The sequence below is a fragment of the Lepidochelys kempii genome, chromosome 4, assembly GCF_965140265.1.
Source record: "Lepidochelys kempii isolate rLepKem1 chromosome 4, rLepKem1.hap2, whole genome shotgun sequence".
Classification (NCBI taxonomy): Eukaryota; Metazoa; Chordata; order Testudines; family Cheloniidae; genus Lepidochelys; species Lepidochelys kempii.
The window spans coordinates 52,871,296-52,895,328 of NC_133259.1; the positions used below are offsets into that span (position 1 = coordinate 52,871,296).

A 24,033-nucleotide genomic window follows, 5' to 3' on the forward strand; every position below is an offset into this window, starting at 1 on the left:
CCCCAATTTTTGCCCCAAATCCCTAAATGGCCTCCTCAAGGATTGAACTCACAACCCTGGGCTTAGCAGGCCAATGCTCAAACCACTGAGCTATCCACAGATTTCATCGCATGCATACAGTGGAAACTGCAGCAGACATTACATACACACAGAGATCATGAAACAATACCTCCTCCCACCCCACTGTCCTGCTGGTAATAGCTTATCTAAAGTGATCATCAAGTTGGGCCATTTCCAGCACAAATCCAGGTTTTCTCACCCTCCACCCCCCACACACAAACTCACTCTCCTGCTGGTAATAGCCCATCCAAAGTGACAACTCTCTTCACAATGTGCATGATAATCAAGGTGGGCCATTTCCTGCACAAATCCAGGTTCTCTCACCCCCTCACCCCCCTCCAAAAACCACGCACACAAACTCACTATCCTGCTGGTAATAGCTCATCCAAAGTGACCACTCTCCCTACAATGTGCATGATAATCAAGGTGGGCCATTTCCAGCACAAATCCAGGTTTTCTCACCCCCCCACCCCCATACACACACAAACTCACTCTCCTGCTGGTAATAGCTCATCCAACGTGACCACTCTCCCTACAATGTGCATGGTAATCAAGGTGGGCCATGTCCAGCACAAATCCAGGCTTTCTCACCCCCCCCCCCCCCTTTTTTCCCGGGGACACACACACACACACACAAACTCACTCTCCTGCTGGCAATAGCCCATCCAAACTGACCACTCTCCAAGTTTAAATCCAAGTTTAACCAGAACGTCTGGGGGGGGGGATAGGAAAAAACAAGGGGAAATAGGCTGCCTTGCATAATGACTTAGCCACTCCCAGTCTCTATTTAAGCCTAAATTAATAGTATCCAATTTGCAAATGAATTCCAATTCAGCAGTTTCTTGCTGGAGTCTGGATTTGAAGTTCTTTTGTTTTAAGATAGCGACCTTCATGTCTGTGATTGCGTGACCAGAGAGATTGAAGTGTTCTCCGACTGGTTTATGAATGTTATAATTCTTGACATCTGATTTGTGTCCATTTATTCTTTTACGTAGAGACTGTCCAGTTTGACCAATGTAAATGGCAGAGGGGCATTGCTGGCACATGATGGCATATATCACATTGGTGGATGTGCAGGTGAACGAGCCTCTGATAGTGTGGCTGATGTTATTAGGCCCTGTGATGGTGTCCCCTGAATAGATATGTGGGCACAGTTGGCAACGGGCTTTGTTGCAGGGATAAGTTCCTGGGTTAGTGGTTCTGTTGTGTGGTATGTGGTTGTTGGTGAGTATTTGCTTCAGGTTGCGGGGCTGTCTGTAGGCAAGGACTGGCCTGTCTCCCAAGATTTGTGAGAGTGTTGCATCCGATGAAGTGAGCTGTAGCTCACGAAAGCTCATGCTCAAATAAATTGGTTAGTCTCTAAGGTGCCACAAGTACTCCTTTTCTTTTTGAGAGTGTTGGGTCATCCTTTAGGATAGGTTGTAGATCCTTAATAATGCGTTGGAGGGGTTTTAGTTGGGGGCGTCATCTTCAGTCACTTTGGATGAGCTATTACCAGCAGGATAGTGAGTTTGTGTGTGTGGTTTTTGGAGGGGGGTGAGGGGGTGAGAGAACCTGGATTTGTGCAGGAAATGGCCCACCTTGATTATCATGCACATTGTGAAGAGAGTTGTCACTTTGGATGGGCTATTACCAGCAGGAGAGTGAGTTTGTGTGTGGGGGGGTGTAGGGTGAGAAAACCTGGATTTGTGCTGGAAATAGCCCAACTTGATGATCACTTTAGATAAGCTATTATCAGCAGGACAGTGGGGTGGGAGGAGGTATTGTTTCATGATCTCTGTGTGTATGTAATGTCTGCTGCAGTTTCCACGGTATGCATGCGATGAAGTGAGCTGTAGCTCACGAAAGCTCATGCTCAAATAAATTGGTTAGTCGCTAAGGTGCCACAAGTACTCCTTTTCTTTTTGCGAATACAGACTAACACGGCTGTTACTCTGAAACCTGTTTGTATAAAGATAATTTAGAACAAAGTCAAACATTAAAAAAGAATCATTGAGCCAATTTGTCAAGATGATAAAAGAACAGAGACCCTAACGTGAATATTTTTTATTATTCTTACATGTATTCTACCAAAAATCCAAATAATCAATCATATGCAAGTGGATGTTAAGGACATATAGACTACATTTCATATATGAGTATAATCAGGAGCACTTGCCTTCAAGAAACATCAAAACAAGAGTGGGCAAATCGGGGGTCAGCAACCTTTGGCACGCAGCCCATCAGGGTAATCCACTGGCGGGCCGCAAGACATTTTGTTTATGTTGACCATCCGCAGGCACGGCCCCCGCAGCTCCCAGAGTTCTACAGAATTCTATACATAAACAAATTACACAAATCGTATAAAACTCTAAATACTGTCCTTTTGGTCAATCAGTGTTTAACTGCATAGTTGCATACAGTGGACAGAAATTAATTACTTCCCAGTAAAGTATCCATTATGTGTAGGTATGTGAACATTTTGCTGGTCATCTTAAACGTTCAATCTACCATTCTAGTTGTTGAGCATGTGAAATAGCTGACGCAGAGTACCTATCTCGAGATACTTTTGACTCACAAGGAAGTTTGCTATGTCATGACATTGCTGAAAATCATGAGGCTCCCAAGCCAGATGGAATATCTGTTGCAATGTAGAGAATGCAGTTCCTTGAGTGACCATCTTAATTTCCCTGCTATGGATCCATTGGTCTAGGCTGAAGTCATAACTCATGGGTATTTCTATCCAATCCATTGGGACAGAGCCAGTTTTTTAAAATCTGTTTATTGACACAGGAAGCTCACTTTGAGGGTGTGTTTGCTGACCCAACATTCCTATTCCCAGTGTGTCTGCCTTCACAAAGCAGAGCAGATATATTCTTTTCTGCTGTCTGTGGGAGAGCTTCTTGCAAGAGATTCCTTTTCATTGGAAATGAGTTTCTCTTTACTTTTGTCTGTGACAGGGTATTCTGTCCCTGAAGGGCAGTACTTCCTACTGGTCATTCCTCCCCATCACATATCATGGCCCTTCAAGAGTTTAGGGTGGTCTGATACACAAAGCCTGAGGATATATGGGGAGAGAGAAAGAGGGTCCTCATGAAGAAGTAGCATTTAGAGTGAATCCTGGTACTACAGTATCTTTAAGGGCCTGGGACCTGGAGCTGTGCAGATAGGGTGGGACCTATCCAATAAGGAAAAAGCTTGGAGAAAGGGCCAGCATAACTGCTGCTTCCTGCTTCATAGCAGGGCAGATGCCTACAAACATGGAAAAGAGTAAGAAGGCTCCTGCAGGGTCCTGAGTTAGCAAGGAGCAGACACCAGCAGGAGAAAGCTGCTCTCCAGGAGGAGGGCTTGGGGATAATAATTGTGTGAATTACCCATCTCCAGGAGAAGGTCTGGGGCTCCTGACATGAGGAGAAACGTAAGACTGAGAGAGAACTTTCAGGGGACTGGGAACAGATCTTAAAGGGCAGGCATCAGAGGAACCCTGAAAGCTAGAAGTACCTTTTTGTTTGTTTGAGATTTTTTGTTCTGGTCTTTTTTTGTAAGAGGTTTTGTAATAAAGAAGCCCTAAGAATGGTATTCTTGAATCAAATGTCAAGAGTGCCTGAAGTGGCATTTAATGTCTTCCTGAGAAGTGAAACTGAGGTAGGGAGTACAGGGAGCTCCATACTAATTCAGCAGAGGGCACTACAGGTGAGGCATGCTTTATGGTGATCCCTTCCCCCCTCTTTCCCCTCCCCCCCCGCCCCACTGGTTTGTCCTTCCTCCTTGTTGGCCTCTGTCAGTAACTCTTATTGACAGTTACAGTGGTTGAGTGGTTCTTCTTTCATCATCCAAGGATGCCTGCTGCTGCACTCAGAAGAGGAATTTTGCATTTGGGAGGGAGTGCAAAACTTGGGACAGGTGTCTTTAAGTTTGTACATTTTTCCCATTCGCCCACAGGAACGTGCCAGAACATCCAAACTTTTGTCGCACAAATGGAACGGGGGCATAAGGTGGTTATATAGCACTTTGTACTGATCTGCTTCCCTCATCAGAATTACCATCATTGCTCTTTTGTGAGCCAGGACTTCCCTTTTCTGGCAAGAAATTTGGGAACAGCAGCAGAATTGTTTTTTAACCACAATTTCCAGTCTTCTCCGTAGGAGAAGTTGTATCTAATGATAAAGCTTGCAAGGAAGTTCAGGTGAGGGGAGGAACTTCAACTTTAGTATGGGTCCCATCAGCCTGCTGACTAGTAGAAAATACCATGCACCCAGAGTCAGCGTAGTTTTCTGACACAACAGAGCAGTGTTGTTATGATCTTAGTTGATTGCAATATCAGGAAAAGTACTGGAACAAAATAGAGATCTTCTGTCATCTTGATTTGCTTATTAAGCCATTGAGACCATTGTCCATGCTAGCAGCTGGGAGCTTTTGAGAAAAAATGTGGATGTCTAGGTAAGATGGCTAAGAAAGCATTAGGAGGATACAATATTGTACACACAATAGTTAGGCAAATGTAATTAGCCACTGTCCCATACCATGTTTCTGACAAATATATTGTATTTTTGTTTGCTTAAGCTAAGGTACAGACTTGGGAATTCTTAGACATATAAGTTTTATTAATCAAAATACAATTTAAAATTATATAAGAAATTACAGAAAATAAAAAAGATTGCTATTTTAGTGTTTACAGTGTCCAACTAATCAAATTAAAGAAACTGTAACATCCTACATTAATCAAGTAATTCGTTTATTGTAATTCAATCTAAATATATTACAAAGTCGTAAACATAATTCTGTACTATTCTGTAGAAGTGATTTTGATACCAATATGAAATTATGGATTTGTAACACAGGTTCCCATTAATATTTCAATCAAGTTTTTATTTTTCAAATTGAAAGTCACGAGACTGTCAATCATAGTTCAAAATCAGAAATGTAAACTATTACTTGACTATTTAGATTTGACTTCTATTAAAAATTACCTTTCCATTTCTCTTTAAACTCAGTAGTTTAAACCACACATAATCCATAACCCTAATTTTAGTTTACTGTAAACTCTGATTTATTGGAGACAAACCTACAGATACTTTTATAAAATTGAAGAAATAAAAATATTGAGAGTAAACTCTCTCTAGGTTTAGTCCTTTTGGTATGATGTCCATCTGTTCGCATTTGGAAAGGAGGAAGATGTCTGTCTTTATCTGTAAGAGTTTTTTCATGAAGTTGATGGATTTCCATTCCATACGGCTAAATTGCACAATGACAGGTTTCAGAGTAGCAGCCATGTTAGATTGTATCCACAAAAACAGTATTAACACGGCTGCTACTCTGAAACCCGTCATTGTGCAAGGCAGTGAATTTAGCCGTATGGAATGGAAATCCATCAACTTCATGAAAAAACTCGTACAGATACAGACAGACATCATCTTCCTTTCCAAATGCAAACAGATGGACATCATACCAAATGGACTAAAGAGTACTCCTGTTCTTTTTGTGGATACAGACTAACACGGCTGCTACTCTGAAATCTCTCTAGGTTACAACTCATTAATTCATTAAAGATTTTGTCTTTTGTCTGAGGAACAGACTTTTTTTTGTGACATCACACATCATATGCTGTCTGAAAAATCTCTAGTCTGTAATTGCTATAGGCACAAATGTTTTTTTTATCCCTTTTCCAGGGCATGTAAACTCCGGTTCCTGGTGCTGTGCTAAACTAGTACAATTAACTGGCCAAACTCTGAACTCTTAACCTCTTGTTGCCTAAAGTGAGAGAGAAGGTTTTGTAAATTGCATCATCTTTGGTGTATAGAGAAATATTTGGGTGGAGTGGAGAGCTCTTAACATTATGAGCACCTAGAGAGTGAAGTAAGAGAATGGTAGAAGTGGGTGAACTGTCACCACCACTGGAGAAGGCCAAATTGGATATGAGATATTAATAGGACAGAAAAAATAGGTCATTTTGGATGATTGATGTAACTTTCGGTCTCTACTCTTAAATCTATGAAGATGAAAGATAATTCCATATATAAAGATATGTCTTGCTGAAAGGTTGTTTGTACTTTGAACACAGATTTTGTTTGCATTTAAAGAAAAGGTAATCCTGCACTTTTTGGTTTTCTCTTTGCAATAATTTAAAAATGCATTAATTACATTATTTTGCTTATCTACCTTTAATTTGTGAAGTGTTGAGAATTTACTTTGCTATATATGAGTGAAGTATTTGATTTTTTGAAACTTTGCAAACTGCATTTTTGTGATACAACTAAGAAGCGAATTTACTTACTTTTAATGTTCATAAAATGCTTTTACTGGATAATTGTTTTTCTGCAAGAATATTTTTCTTGCAACTACTTTGTGTTCAAATAGGAGAGAAAAAACCTAAATGTTTGTCTTTAACTGTTTGTTTTTCTTTTTTTAATTTTGTTTGTAATATGTTTATTGAACTCTCTGGACTGGTTCCAAAAATGTTAGGTTAGATGTATAAACATGTTCTAACAATGGTATCATAACACCAGTGTGTTTTTGTTTGGGTTGGAAATTGCAATATAAATATTCTGAGTTAAAGAAAAAGCAGCCATTTGTGTCTCCTTATCCCTTTTGCCAGTTCATTAGAATGTATTTGATTAAATAGTGGAAATGACTTTGCAATTCAGGGGACTTGGATTAATTTAGAAATATCATATGATGTGACACATACCAGCTTTTAAAATATTTTTCAGCTATTGCATCCCTTACATGCAGTGTCACAGACTATCATCAGATTGATGTTGCAGAAAGTGCTTAACTATGATTTTTGTAGTATATGAAGTATAGTCACGTTATTGCCTTTAGTTCCTGCACTAGAACAAATGTATAATATAGTAAACTATTACACTGCGTGTTATGGTAGCATTTGATCACAGTAAAAAGAAAAGGAGTACTTGTGGCACCTTAGAGACTAACCAATTTATTTGAGCATGAGCTTTCGTGAGCTACAGCTCACTTCATCGGATGCATACCGTGGAAACTGCAGCAGACTTTATATATACACAGAGAATATGAAACAATACCTCCTCCCACCCCACTGTCCTGCTGATAATAGCTTATCTAAAGTGATCATCAGGTTGGGCCATTTCCAGCACAAATCCAGGTTTTCTCACCCCCTCACCCCCCTCCCAAAAACCACACACACAAACGCACTATCCTGCTGGTAATAGCTCATCCAAAGTGACCATTCTCCCTTGAGGAATTCCACCATGATTTCAACAATTTCCATCCCACCACCAACCTCAGCCTGGTCCAGTCCACACAAGAGATCCACTTCCTGGACACTACAGTGCTAATAAACAATGGTCACATAAACACCACCCTATACCGGAAACCTACTGACCGCTATTCCTACCTGCATGCCTCCAGCTTTCACCCTGACCACACCACACGATCCATCGTCTACAGCCAAGCTCTGCGATACAACCGCATTTGCTCCAACCCCTCAGACAGAGACAAACACCTACAAGATCTCTGTCAAGCTTTCTTACAACTACAATACCCACCTGCAGAAGTAAAGAAACAGATTGATAGAGCCAGAAGAGTTCCCAGAAGTTACCTACTACAGGACAGGCCTAACAAAGAAAATAACAGAACGCCACTAGCCATCACCTTCAGCCCCCAACTAAAACCCCTCCAACGCATTATTAAGGATCTACAACCTATCCTAAAGGATGACCCAACACTCTCACAAATCTTGGGAGACAGGCCAATCCTTGCCTACAGACAGCCCCCCAACCTGAAGCAAATACTCACCAACAACCACATACCACACAACAGAACCACTAACCCAGGAACTTATCCTTGCAACAAAGCCCGTTGCCAACTGTGCCCACATATCTATTCAGGGGACACCATCACAGGGCCTAATAACATCAGCCACACTATCAGAGGCTCGTTCACCTGCACATCCACCAATGTGATATATGCCATCATGTGCCAGCAATGCCCCTCTGCCATTTACATTGGTCAAACTGGACAGTCTCTACGTAAAAGAATAAATGGACACAAATCAGATGTCAAGAATTACAACATTCGTAAACCAGTCGGAGAACACTTCAATCTCTCTGGTCACGCAATCACAGACATGAAGGTCGCTATCTTAAAACAAAAAAACTTCAAATCCAGACTCCAGCGAGAAACTGCTGAATTGGAATTCATTTGCAAATTGGATACTATTAATTTAGGCTTAAATAGAGACTGGGAGTGGCTAAGTCATTATGCAAGGTAGCCTATTTCCTCTTGTTTTTTCCTACCCCCCCCCCCGATGTTCTGGTTTAACTTGGATTTAAACTTGGAGAGTGGTCAGTTTGGATGAGCTATTACCAGCAGGAGAGTGAGTTTGTGTGTGTATGGGGGTGGAGGGGATGTGAGAGAACCTGGATTTGTGCTGGAAATGGCCCACCTTGATTATCATGCACATTGTGTAGAGAGTTGTCACTTTGGATGGGCTATCACCAGCAGGAGAGTGAATTTGTGTGGGGGGGGTGGAGGGTGAGAAAACCTGGATTTGTGCTGGAAATGGCCCAACCTGATGATCACTTTAGATAAGCTATTACCAGCAGGACAGTGGGGTGGGAAGAGGTATTGTTTCATATTCTCTGTGTATATATAAAGTCTGCTGCAGTTTCCACGGTATGCATCCGATGAAGTGAGCTGTAGCTCACGAAAGCTCATGCTCAAATAAATTGGTTAGTCTCTAAGGTGCCACAAGTACTCCTTTTCTTTTTGCGAATACAGACTAACACGGCTGTTACTCTGAAACCTTTGATCACAGTGTAGGCTGTTGATTTATGATGTATTGTCTCTTCTGCTTGATACGTTTTGTAAATGTGCTAAGAGCTGGGAGTGAGCACTTTTTGCTATTACTATTGTACTTATTTTAATTTTTTAAATGACCCAAACAAACAGAGCTGTGAGGGTTGTAAGACATTTTATTTGGTCTGTCTGAAATCACCAACACCATTTTCCTTCAAGATGACCTGTTTTAGACTTCATCTGAAACGAGGGTGAGTAGTCCCACTGTCTTCAATGCTTACAGGATCAAGGTATTAATGTTTTGTTAATATGCTATGGGTTTTTGTATTTAATTTTTATAACTTAGGAAAAATATTGGTAACTTATGCACTTTTTGCAACTAGATGAGGTGATGATAAATGTTGGTTTTCTTGAATTGACTTTTACTTTTATTCTTCAAAACCTTTTTGGCTTAAATCTTTGCTACTTTGGTCTAGTTTTATGCTGGTAGAATTCCATTTTAGTCAAATTGGAATTTTAAGGCTCAAGTCCTCTAATACTGCCCAGCAGAGGTGTCTGACCAGGCAGTAACAGTGAGTTTTCCCCACACTTTCATGCTGATATACCTCTAGGAGCGAGAGGTTCTTTGGGCTGCTCTTCCCTACTGGGGAGATCCACACTGCTGCAATTGATGCAGCAGGTGTCAATTTAGCAGGTCTAGTGAAGGCCTGCTAAATCGACGGCCGAACGCTCTCCAGTTGACTCCGGTACTCCACTCTCCGAGAAGAGTAAGGGAAATTGACCGGAGAGTGCCTCTTGTCGGTACCTTACTGTCTTCACTGCCCTGCAAGTCGACCTAAGCTACATAGCTAGAGTAGCGTAACTTAGGTGGACTTACCCCGGTAGTGAAGACAAGCCCTTTGTCTCTGTGCCCATTCAGTCCTTTGCTTCCCTGCCAAGACTATCAAGAAGAGCAAAGATTAGACTGCAACCACACAACAATGCAACATTGGGTCTTTTTTATTATTGTTGTTCTATGTTTGCTATGTTGGCGATGGCAGAGATGCTACCTTTTACACAACAGTGATTTCTAGTGTTAGGGAGGGTGACAGGATTGTTTTCTGTCTTACCATTCCTTCAGTAATGATCCTCGTAATGAGTAAACTGCTCAGTCTCTGCAGTGTTCCTAAAGCAGCAGTGGTTGGTAACATTGTCAAAATTGGAATGTGTTAGGTTGTGTGGGACAAAATGTAAATAGTTTTTTCTCGAGACCAATGTATTTAAAATTCTTCTCAGTTTGTGCACCAGTGCTGATGTGTACACAGCAGTGAAATGAGGACCGATACATACATGGATTTGAAAGTGGCAGGCCTCAAATTTTATTAAACTTTCCCATCCATGACCCACATTCTCCTGTGCTAGGCATTTAATTGATTCCAGTGCAGAGTTTATAGGGCTCCTACCGTATAATCCGTAATTTGGGGTAGGCTCTCCTCAGCCTATCCCCAGGATTCAGGTCAATACTTTGCCTAAGACTCTAGGCATTTCTTGTGGTACAGTGATAGGTTGGAAGGGCATTTACCTGAACCAGTCATTTATCTAGAAGAAATGTCTGGCACTGAAAGTGATGTTTCTGTTATGAATTTAATATTGAAATAATCTATAATAATTTAAATTACTAGTTTTGTTTGCCATAATCCATGATATCCCAGATGTTGGCGTTAGTGAAGTATCAAGATGCATAAAGTATTCCTCTGGTGGTGTCAAAGGAAATCTTGGCAAAGTGCTAGGGTCGGAGGGGCGGGGGCAGGATACTTTTAACTAATAGGACCCTCTGAAGAGTGATTTTGTTAAGAATTTTAGTGATGTAAATGACATGGTACTCCAATAACATGGTTAGTATCCTTCAACAAGGAAGGGCTAAAAAAGCAAACTCCTATTTTGTGACGTACATGTGTGAAGATATGCACCTCATTTTGTGTTACTTGGCGCACACAATAAAGCCATTATATTTGTTAATAAAACAGTTTTAAAGTAAGTTTTAGTTTTTCTGGGGAAGTAATTTACTGTAGAGAATATGACATGAAACATGACTTTTGTTTGTTTGGGTTATGTATGCAAGGCAAGAGCATCGTCTGTTCTGGATCTCTTTTAAAACATACAGGTTTCAGAGTAGCAGCCATGTTAGTCTGTATTCGCAAAAAGAAAAGGAGGACTTTTGGCACCTTAGAGACTAACAAATTTATTTGAGCATAAGCTTTCGTGAGCTACAGCTCACTTCATCGGATGCATTCATTGGAAGTGAGCTGTAGCTTACGAAAGCTTATGCTCAAATAAATTTGTTAGTCTCTAAGGTGCCACAAGTCCTCCTTTTCTTTTTAAAACATACAGGTCAGGTAAAGTGGTTCTGGGAAGATACACATTTACTTTTTGCCTTCTCATTTTTCAGAGTTCTTGAAAAAACTCTGACTTTCATTATTTCAGCATAATGACTTTGCAGACCCAGTAAATTGGCCGTTAATATTGGACTATTGTGTGAGTGCTAACTACTTAAAAATAGTTGTGGAGCCAACCTTGTTTCCTTTTCAGGGTTTATCAGTTGGAAGCATCTTCTTATATCCCATGTGTAAGCAAAGAACCCTCTGGATTGATGATTTGATCTGTATAATGGAATATCTAGGCAGGATATCCTTTTTCTGTTATTCCTTGGTGTTATGGCATCAGGTTCTGTTTCAAAGTGGGGCCAGGGGAAGGGAGATTGAAAGTAGCAGACAGTGTGGTTTTAGGTTATGCGGTTGAAGAAGATCTCAAAATCATTCTCCTACTCCATGATCAATTAATAATTATACTTCAAAAGACAGCTAAAATTTGACATAAAAAGGCACGTTAGTGGTAGACGAAGGACCAGTGGTTTCTACTGGTGTTCCCAGGCACAACGGAAGAGTTTTCTCTATTTAAAAGTTACTATAGATTCTGTATTGAAGTAAATCATGTTAGTATCTTGTTTGTGCAGTTATTTTTAGCATTTGCAGACTTTCCTGAACTACTATGTTAGCAAGTTAGATCCAGTCTCAGCTTGTAAAACCTGATGCCAAAGCTTTTTTGAATTTTCTGATTCTGGTGTGGTTAAGTATTTAATAAAGTACTACTAAAAACATGGGAAGTCTAATGTAAATAATATGGGTGTCGTTATATACGATAAAATGTGTGTGTGTTTATATAGTAGTTAACACTTCAAAAGTTATGTATGAGTATTACTTTGTTTTGACATGCTTATAACCTTCTCAAATTCACATTTTGGGCTGAGATTTCTGCTTGTTCTCATCCCCAAAGTGACTTGTTTTTAAGAAGGAGCACGGTTAAATAAAAATTACGGGCAGAATCCTTTGGTCTGGCCAAGTTATGCTAAGTGCAGGACAAGGGTGTTGGGGATTTGAATATGGTTTTTTCCCCTTCTTTCTGTTCCTCTGATTCTGAAATTATTACAAGCTATTATATGATATAAATTGTTATGCCCTCACCTGGGATATCATGTTCTGCTGTGTTCACCCTATCTTTATGCCTCAGGGTTTAAGCCAATCTCTAACTTCAAGAAATTAGGAAGAGACCTAATTGGGGAAGGGGAGAGTACCATACATCAGTCCATACATCTTCCTCTGAATCATCAGGGGCTGGATATTGTGCAAGACAGGGTACTGAACTAGATGGACCTCCAGCCTGATCCATTATGGCAGTTCGTATGGGTGATGAAGACAATTATATAGGTTTGGAAAGGCTTTAAGAGAGATTGTGAAAAGATCAGGATTGTTTATTTTACAGAGGAGATGACTAAGAGAGGACTTAATAAAGGTGCACGAAATAATGATTGGTATAGAAAAGGTAAACTGGGTGTTCAAACGTACCCTGTCTCACAAGGAAAGAGCTTGAATGGCTGGAACTTGAAGCTAGGCAAATTTTTTTTTTTAACAGCGAGCATAATTACCCATTGGAACAGCTTACCAAGGCTCATGATACCAAGGGTCATGGTCCCACAGTATTCTTGTCAGCAAGTTAAGGAAGTATGGGCTGGATGAATGCACTACAAGGTGGGTAGAAAGCTGGCTAGATTGTCGGGCTCAACGGGTAGTGATCAATGGCTCCATATCTAGTTGGCAGCCGGTATCAAGTGGAGTACCCCAAGGGTCGGTCCTGGGGCCGGTTTTGTTCAATATCTTCATAAATGATCTGGAGGATGGTGTGGATTGCACTCTCAGCAAATTTGCGGATGATACTAAACTGGGAGGAGTGGTAGATACGCTGGAGGGGAGGGATAGGATACAGAAAGACCTAGACAAATTGGAGGATTGGGCCAAAAGAAATCTGATGAGGTTCAATAAGGATAAGTGCAGGGTCCTGCACTTAGGACGGAAGAACCCAATGCACAGCTACAGACTAGGGACCGAATGGCTAGGCAGCAGTTCTGCGGAAAAGGACCTAGGGGTGACAGTGGACGAGAAGCTGGATATGAGTCAGCCGTGTGCCCTTGTTGCCAAGAAGGCCAATGGCATTTTGGGATGGATAAGTAGGGGCATAGCGAGCAGATCGAGGGACGTGATCATTCCCCTCTATTCGACATTGGTGAGGCCTCATCTGGAGTACTGTGTCCAGTTTTGGGCCCCACACTTCAAGAAGGATGTGGATAAATTGGAGAGAGTCCAGCGAAGGGCAACAAAAATGATTAGGGGACTGGAACACATGAGTTATGAGGAGAGGCTGAGGGAGCTGGGATTGTTTAGCCTGCAGAAGAGAAGAATGAGGGGGAATTTGATAGCTGCTTTCAACTACCTGAAAGGGGGTTCCAAAGAGGATGGCTCTAGACTGTTCTCAATGGTAGCAGATGACAGAACGAGGAGTAATGGTCTCAAGTTGCAGTGAGGGAGGTTTAGATTGGATATTAGGAAAAACTTTTTCACTAGGAGGGTGGTGAAACACTGGAATGCGTTACCTAGGGAGGTGGTAGAATCTCCTTCCTTAGAGGTTTTTAAGGTCAGGCTTGACAAAGCCCTGGCTGGGATGATTTAACTGGGAATTGGTCCTGCTTTGAACAGGGGGTTGGACTAGATGACCTTCTGGGGTCCCTTCCAACCCTGATATTCTATGATTCTATGATTCTATGGTGGATTCTCCATCACTGACAAGTTTTAAATCAAAGTTGGATGCTTTTCTACAAGATATGCTTTAGGAATTATTTTGGCGAAATTCAATGGCCTCTGTTATGCAGGAGGTCAGACTACATGATCACAACCATTCCTTTCTGGCCTTGAAATCAATGAACCTAAAAAGGGAAACATTCAGTGAAAATGAAAGGCCACAAATTTCAATCTAATCAAAGGGAATACTTTTCGAAAACTTAGTTGATCTTTTGAACTCATAGCCGCTAAATACTGAGGTCAAGAATTTAGTATACTAAAAAAAAAACCCGAGCAGGATTAGACATTTCTGTGGCTAATGAGGATATTTACAGATAAATTAAATAGATTTTGAAATGTATAAGGGGATACAGACCCTCAGGCATCAGGGCACAAGGCAATCCCTAACTTCCTGGGATTAGGAAGAAACCTCTCCTATGGGCAGATTGTTCCATAATTGTCCACTACAAGGTTTCGTATACCTTTCTCTGAAGCATCTTGCATGGGTCACGATCAGATACAGCATATCAAACAGGGTGGATCACTGATCTGATCTGGCATGATCATATGTTCCATATACCTAACTCACAAATGAGTGGATTTTCCTGGTTTCTAGCTTCCATAGAATACTAGTCTTCAGGTTAATTTGGAAAGACAGAGAAATTACCCTATTATCAGCAATGATACAAATTGAAAAGTAACTTTGCACATGTGTAGTAGGAAACTTCCACTCCCTTTACTGTTAGACTAGCTCCAGATCTGTGGAGTTAGAGATGATATACCCAAATTATTCCTGTGCAGAAATCCCTATCCGCAGAAGAGCTGTGGCATCAAGACTCCTATGAAAAAATATGTACTCTATAGTTAGCATGTGTTACGGGATTCAGAATAGCCTGGAGTTAAGAATCTTACATAGATCTCATGCTTTTTTGCAAATTGTTTAGAAACCAAGCGAGACCAAGTGAGGTTTTTTTAAATATTTTAAACCCACCCCTTATATATTAAATCATTCTAAATCTTACAATTGCTGTTATTTTCAGTCCATTGTGTCTACTTCCTGTTGGTCAAAGGTTATTAGGATAGGGTGGTGTATGTATAGTGAGATGGAAAGCTGACAGCAAAAAGAAAGCTCTGCTTATTTTGGGGTAGACACAACTACAGAAATGGCTAGGACATTGCTTGGATTTACTGAAAACACAAAGAGGTAAACTGCTCCCAAAACTGACATAAGATGTGCTTTTATTTATTCATATGGAAAATTAATGAGGTTTTAAAAATACATTCTCCAAGGAAAGATTTATATTTTTCTTAGGTTAATTTTTCTTGTCTAGAAAGGATGTCATTTTTGTTTGGTATACAAGTTAAAGATTTTTGTAAGAGCTATTTCTTAGACATGAAAGTAAATATTCAGCACATTTGGTAATTTTATACTATAAGATGGTTTAGAACACCGTTTATACTTTTCTAAGAGTTAATCCCGCAAACGGCAAATACAGTCTTGTTCTGATATGTTAAGTCAAAAGAATGTATATTTTAGTATAGTGCTGTTCTAAAATGCATTATTTGTCTTGATATGGCTGGTCATTGTCTGAGAAACTTATCTATGTTGCTGTTTCAGACAATAGTATGGCACTTGCATTATCCTTATAGTAAAAATAAAGTTGTACTGAATAATCCGAAACAAACATTTTATACTTGAGGGATTGAGTTGTCTGCTCTCAAGATCTTCAGTGATATGATCATGAGCTCCTATATAGGTTACTGTTACAACGGTTTTGCTTTTAGACTAAATATCAGTTACTAGAGTGGTTGCTGGGTGAAGGGAAGAAAAGGGTAACAATAAAATGGTCCTATGTAGTTATTTGATTCTGCAAAACACTTGATCCTGGTGGCTTGTTTGACTATTCTTAGAGAGTCTAGTTGACCACAGAAATGTTTTGTTGGTTGAATTGATAAGTTAGTATGGGTACTGTTTTATCAACCAACTATTGTCAAATAAGCTGCGATTACATGGAAGCTTTTTAAAAAAATTTAAAGTATACCAATGTATACATTAATTATTAAATATTGGGTACTCTTGATTCTCTAAACTGCTCTCATTCATTTTGTAGCTTTTGTTTCAGTAGGTGTTCTAATCTAAAAGAAATAGTCTGTTATGCCTTGGAAAAGGACTTTTTTAAAGGCACCATCAAGTTGATATTAAGCAGTTTCAAAAACATTTGTAAAAACCGTTTTAGGGACTGAAGTCCCTCTACTGATGTTTTTGGTCTTACAAGCACATTTTTATATAATTTTAAAGATCTTGCTTCTCGTTGTTGTTGTGTGAAAGCCTCATACAGACAGGGGAAATTGATGAACTATCCAGGCCAGTAGCGAAACTGAACATACACAAGATGCTGTAAATGTACAAGTAAATGAACTGGAAACATAGCAAGATTTTTCCCTCAAATCTTCCAGTTACAAACCATGCCTAAGATTACTGTAATGCTAGTAAGTAAAAAGTAAGATGTGTGATGAAATCTGTGGCAAAACTTAAATGGGGCCAGGATTTCCTCCATGAGTTTTACGTTAACTGTGCATTGAAGTGAGTTGTAGCTCACGAAAGCTTATGCTCAAATAAATTGGTTAGTCTCTAAGGTGCCACAAATACTCCTTTTCTGTTTGCGAATACAGACTAACACAGCTGCTACTCTGACACTTGTGCCCCTATAACACCCAAACTTTGAATTCTTTTAATTAAACCATTTTTATGTGATCAGGCATTGTTCTCTCCCCCAATCGTTGCATGTTCAAGAATTTGATCTTGGTATTCTTAGTAAGTCATGATGTTGCTGGTTCTTTGTGCCGCAGTAGTGCTTAAAGGTCACAATCAGCATCAAAACACCCCTGTCCTATGCAGAGTACAGTCACATACCAATGGACAAGTCTTAGCCACAACAACTTCCTGTGTTAATTTGGGGCCCAGCACAACGAGTATATTAAAAGGAGGAAATAGAAGGATGAATGTAACTAAAATAAGATGACACAGTTAGGCAGCTCTTCCACAACTGCAGGATTTATGAAGGTATGAAATATTTATTTAAATAAATCAGCCATTTCCAGTTTTTGCACAACCAGACTGTAATTGGTTGACTGATTGCATAGAGGCATTACAGCAGAGTTGGATCTCAAAGAGGAATTGGAAGGAAGGAAATTTCATAGCATTAAATGTTGATTCAAGGTGGACTTTCCAAGCATAGAAGTAAATGCAGAGCCAGTTGTGGGAGAAGATGGCAAATGGGCAGACAAAGCTGGCATCACTGGTGGAGTAATAGTTATAGGAGGTGGCATAAGAGACAAGAGAGTCAAGTAAATTAGTTGGGAGGGCAGAGATGAGAAGGCCCTAAAATTAGTGACAAGAAACTTAAACTTGTGTTGAAAAGGGAAGTCAGTTGAGGAATTCAAGGAGGGGAGTGATGTGGTCAGAGTGGTGGTAAGGACAAGACTGTATTAGCAACTGCATTTTTAATAGGTGTGATAGGAAGTGTGTGTGGGGGGGAGACAAGACAGGAGGAGATGAGCACTTGGAACTAGTGTGGTGTGGTGTGGTGTGGAGCGACTGTATTTTGAAAACGTTGTGGAGGAAGGAGCAGCAAAATTTGAAAACCACCTGGATGGGCAGGGCAAGGAAAAGGCACCCATCCCCCGGATTATGAACATGAGTGATAGGGACAATGGTGCTGTCTTCAGCAATAATGGAGAGGTCAAGGGAGGGCAGACCAAAAGCTCATTTATGACCACATTACATTTCTTACTGACAAGACCTCCAGGAAGAGATAATGTTGGATAGGCAGGTCAAGATGTGGAATTGAAACAGATGGAGACAAGTCAGGAGTGGTAAGGTAAACTTGCTAGTGATTAGCAAAATCATGGTAGTTTGAAGGTTGTAAGTGGACAAGAATGCCCAGAAATATTATATAGACCAAGAAGAGAAAGGGTGGCCTTGTGGTTAGAGCATTGGCCTGGGATTCAGGAGATTTGGGTTAGATGCCTTGTTCTGCTACAAGCTTTTGGCATGACTTTGGATAAATCTTTTAGTCTCTCCGAGTCAATGCTCTATTTGTATGAGGATGATAATATTTCCCTATCACACAGGAGTGTGTGAGGAGAAATGCATTAGTGTTTAGGAGGTGCTGAGATTCGGGGTCTGGGTATACAGGTAAGTACATAGTTAGAGGAGGGCCAGAGTCCTCTGCAACCCCACGATTTTTGAGAAGGAGAGTGTGACTGATGGTGTAATGTGGATCAGATGACCCAGTTATAGACCTGTTTGCTAGAGTTGGTTGGGTCTGGGGATGCCTGCTGTGGATCCAGCAGCCTGGAAGCACAGGGTCTTCTCAGGGCTTTCGGGCTTCCAGCCTTGGAAACCAACTGGCCTGAGAGTCTGGAAGCCCTGGGGTACCAGGCCAGTTGCCTAGAGCCACAGATGTTAGGAATCCTGGAAGCTCTTGAGTGAAATTGACATGATTCTTCTTAGTTTCAGTCAGCAGCTGTGGAATTCTGAGGATCATATTTTGTTTCAGAAACACTATATGCCAGTGTTTCCAAAATGATTTTTTGTGTGTGTGTGAAATTTCTGGTTTGTGGGAAAAATTTGGTTTCTTTCCAAATCAGAACTAAACTAAACTTCAAAATATCAGAATTGCCCAGGAACTGGAAATCTTGAGTTTTGGCCAGCTTGCCTATTAGCACAGTTAGACTCCTAACATAGATGGGACTTAAGGAATGCAGTGCAAAATTAAAGTGAATGTAAAAATGATAAACTTGTAATTTTAGACTTGTTAAAAGGAGAGAGATCCTTACATAGTGATAAGTTTCTTTTAATTTTTGTCTTTTTTTTTGATGTTTTAATGAATTGTTCAGTATTGATTGATTTATTTTAGTTCAAATGATTAAATATACATTCTGACATTTTGCTTGCAGTAAATATGCATGGAAGTATTGTTCTGCTTTATTGTCAGTGTTTTCTTTTGTTTATTTAACAAAGCTAAAATTAGAACTAGCAGCACAAGACTAGAAAATGGTGACAATAGTTTGAAAACAGGAAATTTAGCCTTGTGTGTATTCGGAACAGATGATCAGGATGATAGCCAGTAGAGTGGAAACTTCCACTGAGACTGTTTTTTCCTTATTTTGCTCAGTTAGAAAAGATGGTGCTTCCTGGAAAACAAGTCTTAAGTACTTTAAAGAAAGTAGTAATGCATCCAATATTTTCCTCACTTCACATTTATTTTACTTGTTTTTCATAAATTTGTTTACTCTCTCTCAGCAGTATTACTAAAAATTACAATTTTGAGATAATTTAAGGTCTTGACACTCCACCTTTCACAATTACTGTTAAGGTGTTTATACCTGGATAGTTGTGGAGGTTTTATCCTCTGTTGCCATGGTTTATTTAAAAATTACATTTAAAAAAAATAGGGACCGTGGAGATGCATCAGGAAAATGAAGCTGCATGTCCAAACTTCGAACTTGTGTTGCATCGCTTGGGGTGTGGAAAATCACCCCCCCCAACCCCCCCCAGGAAACAGTTATACTGACCTAACTACTGGTGTAGAGAGCGCTGTGTTGATTGTTGATGGGAGAAGCCCTCCTGTCAACCTAGCTATTGCCCCTCGGGGAAGTGTAGTACCTACTTCAATGGAAGAAGCCCACCCATCAGCGTAGGCAGTGTCTTCACTGAAGCGCTACAGCAGGGCAGCTGTGCCACTACAGCCTCGTACGTGTAGACAAGACCGAAGTGATGCGTTCTTCCACTTTTCCTGATGCTGTGGCCTGGCTGAATTGTTTGCTTTTAAACCGGCAGTACTCAGTTTACATAAAATGTGCAACAGATAAAATAAAAATAGTGCTTTCTTCTCTTCCTCCATTGGGTTAAAAACAAAACTCAGCTTCAGTATTTTTTGGTTACAACTCTTTGTGTGTGCCCAGGTCTTTAGCAGCTACATGGCAACATGTCACATCTTAGACTCCTTTTAAAAACCTACTTTATCTCCATAATTTTGTTTTGTAATAACTATATTTAAAAGTTTAGAAAGACAGCTGAATTACATCACCCTGTTATTTGAGGTACTTCCTATGATTTTAATACATTTTAAAAAAATCTATACTTGATAGATACTTAATCTGCAGGCAGTGTGTTGGAACCAGACATGCAATGTAAATAAACATATTTTGCATTAAAAATAAATTAGATAATCCTAGGGAAGGAATATTCATCCCCCCCCCCAAAATATCGAACATCTGTCTCATACCAGTATTGGTTAGGATTTGGGAAAGTGAGTTTTAAAACAAATCACACTGTAGAGTTGCTTATTTTTCTCATCTGTTTTCCAATAGAAGTTCAGCTGCATCTGAATCACCTTTATCAATGCAAGCAAAGTCACATTGTTTAGAACGTGTTGTTGATTAAATAATTGAAGAGACAAAGCTTGTTTCTTTCTGTAACATCATTGTGGCATAACCCAATTTTATGTTTGTAGTGGTTTTGTAGGATACAATGCATGTTACAGATTGTACAGCTGTAAAATACCATAAACATTCCTCCAACAAAAATACCCAAAGGGAAAAAAATAATAAAGAAGGATACATTTACGTAAATAGTTATTTTCTCTCTCACCTCCCCACAGCCCCTTTCAGAGACTTAGTTTGGGAAAGCAGTTATTGAAGAAGCTCTCCTCATTAGTTATAGTCAGTATTCTTGTTGGCTCAGTGAGGCAGTATACAGCTTTCACTAGGGCGACAAAGACTGAAACGTTAAAAATAGAACAAGCTTTAAGAATCCTAGATATTTTCAGATAACAAAGAGTGATTTATGTGGGCTCATTCTGCACTTTGACAAAACATAGAGACGCTTCTGTACTATGATTAGCAAGGGTTCTGATGTCAGTTCTCTTGTCCAGCTTCAGGCTTTATTCTACTGCTAAATTGTGCTTTGTACTGTAACCCAGAGAACCTTTGTATCTGCCTTATTAATGTGTAGTTTATGGAATTGCTTTTGTTTTTGAGTTTAATCTGTGCCAGTTTCAGTGAGTGACTCATTATGTGACTGAAATAAACATTCACATATTCACTATGCAAAAATTCATCAAAAAATAGTAGCAGGTGGTAGGCTAAACTCAGTGTTTTAAGTACTTAATAGTTGGTATTTTGTAGCATTAAGAGCTGAAAACAAGTTCTTTTTAGATGATTAATTTATGAAATTGGAGTAAAAGTCATATTTAACTCTTTAATGTTGAATAGGGCTTTTATTAGTGATAATATGAACAAGTTTCACCCCTTAACACAGAATTAGACAGAAACTCCCAAACTAGGCAAAGTTCATTTGTACCAAGCTAATTTGTGTTGCATAAATCTGTAGGCAAGTATGTTGGGGTTTTTAGAGATTGCTTTTTAAAAACCTTATCTGAAGAAATGAAGACATAGTGGATAATTCCAGTTTCTGAAATAGCTGCAGTTTGCAGTATGTTTTTCAGAACTAATTCTCAATTAATTATCAACCTGGGGGGCTTTCTGTGTGGCAAATATCTAAGGCTCCTGCTACGCTAGTATCTAAGCTGTTGGTTTTTTTGGCTTGATAGAGATGCAGAAAACAGCACAAAATTTGTCAGATTTTCAGAACAGTATAGCACAATGCAGATCAATTCTGGAATTTTAGACATTTTAATATGTGGCCTCTGCTTAAGGTGTTTCATTTGTTTTTTTCTGTCAGTTTTAATTCTTGTATTTTGTTTATCCCACACACCAGCTAACATAGTGAGAAACTATGTTTCTAACGTAGTGAGAAAGGTGACTTGAGAACTGACTTGAATTGTATAATTCTGCATTTTAAGGCTGAATATGTATATATGATAATGAACACAAAAGGTATGATTATTTGTATAGAATAGCAAGCATAAAAGTCTTTTTTTCAAACTCAGATGATTTTTAGTACATGGTGGCTACTGAATATGCCACAAGTTCCAGTTTAAATGTCTGGCATTTTTCCCCTCCCCTATTTTCTGTATTATCTTTCCATAGTAGCTTCAGCTTGATACCAAAAAAGGGCATCCACACTTGACAATGAGCTGTTTGTGAGCACCCACTGAAAAGCTGACTATGCTAAAAGCCAGAGCCGGTTAAGATGGTAACACAGTTTTGATTCCCAGACCCCAGTATGTTTCCCCTCCACTTTGTCTGAGGTAATAAGCTACATTTACACTTCTCAGAACCCAGCGTGAGTTGTTTTCTGCTCCACAGCTGGTTCCTTAAGTCCAGTCTGAGAAAGTTTTGATCCCAGAGGTTGACAGATGCATGTGGATATGTAAAGGACACTACAAGTCTCAACGCTTCCATTCGACCTCTTGTTTGTATGGTAGTCTGTCTTCCTGTCACTGTGTACTCTGTAGAAAATATTAATGGATTTTTTTATGTGATGGATTTATATACTTGTTAAAACAACCTAAATACAAACTTTAAAACAAATCATTTTGGCAAGGGGTAAGAGAGTTTTCGGTATGGAGGAGAGTTTGCTAGAGCCATCCCATTCACTTTCTTTGAGCTCACACTTTGACTAGTAAGTAGGAAAAACAGTGGTGGAGATAAAGAGTTTATTCCTTTCTTGGCTGTGGGCCTGTTCCTGCAACCTTAACTCAGTGTAAAGGCAATGGGTCTTCTTTTGGGAGTAAGAACTATCTGTTTAGGTTCTTATGCCATGTCTGTTGAACCTTAAGTAAAGCAGGACTAGATCACATTTGTGGCGACTTCCTCTTCCTTAGATATAGTGACCCAAATCCCTAGTTACAGCTAAGGAGCTGAATGGGGGTTAGGAGGAGAGTGCAAAGGTAACTTAGGCATTCTGCAATCCTGAACCAACTGTGTGCAAAGTGTGGTTCCTGGGCATGAATTAGCATGTTCTGAGGGTTGCTCTAAATCTGTGGTTCCCAGACTTTTTACTAAGGTGACCCACCAACTGCCTTTTGTCTTTTTGGGGAGACTCCATTGCATAATAATAATTTTGTGTGTGTAAAATATAAACTACTGTTCACTATTCTTTAACTTTTTAAAAATTCAAACACGAAAGAAAAAAGAAAAACATAAACTTGCATGCTTTTTGCACTGCTAACACCTCTCCTCTCCCAGTCCTGTCCCCTCTTGTGGATAGAGAGCTCTGACAGGGCTTCTGCTAACCCCCTGTAATTTGAGGAGGTCTCTGCTTTAAGTGGGAGTGGAAGACAGGCTACAGCAAAGGAAAACACAAAACAGCCCTCCAGTGACCAGTCTCTGTCCTGTGAGAGAACTGGCCTCTCAAAAATCCTTATGTCTGGGGAGCCTAATTGAAACAGACACCAAACAGTACAGATCCCCCTCCCAGCAAGGGGGCCTCACAGTCCGATTCTTCACCTGCATCAAGATGAGGAGAGCATCCCTGGCCCAGCTCCCAAACCTGTTGCTCAACTCCGCCTAGTCCTTATGCTCTCACTCTCCCAGTCCTGCTCACTTCTGCAGCCCGAGCTGGCTGGGGAGACCTCAGTGGTGGGGGTGTTCAAGATTGGGTCTGCCCTGCACTGACCGTGCTGCGGCAGCTTCTGTCCTGCAAGGCTGGGCCTGGCTCCCTGCTCTGGGCATTGTGACCTGGTGGATGGGGTTGCAGGACTACTTAAGTTTGGCCCAGCCTACTCCCTATCATGATGGAGGAGTGGCCAGGCAAACCTGGGCAGTGCTGTGACCCCATGTGCAAGGTTGCAATGTCACTTGGTTGGCTGCACTCTCAAATGGGTGGCCTGGGGCAAACAACCCCTTTCCCCCACTCCCCCTGTGGCCCTGATAGGAGGAGTGCTTCTGGGGCTCGTGGAGAGTGACATGGGGGATAATCAACCCACCTAGACTCTTCCTGCAACCCACTGGTGGATCAGGACCCACCATTTGGGAAACACTGTTCTAAAGTACGCTGGATGTCAGTGGCCCCAAGGCACTGATAAAGTAGTTAAGGATCAGTGGGGCATAGAGTATCTAGGCCATGCCCCCTTCCCTGGGCACGTCTCCTAAGTTTGCA

At 40.3% G+C, this 24,033-nt stretch overlaps 1 protein-coding gene across 7 annotated transcripts in view; it reads left to right on the forward strand.

Annotated features, from left to right (window-relative positions):
• GAB1 (GRB2 associated binding protein 1) overlaps positions 1 to 24,033 on the forward strand; it is a 148,097-nt gene that overhangs the window by 70,014 nt on the left and 54,050 nt on the right. The window lies entirely within an intron of this gene.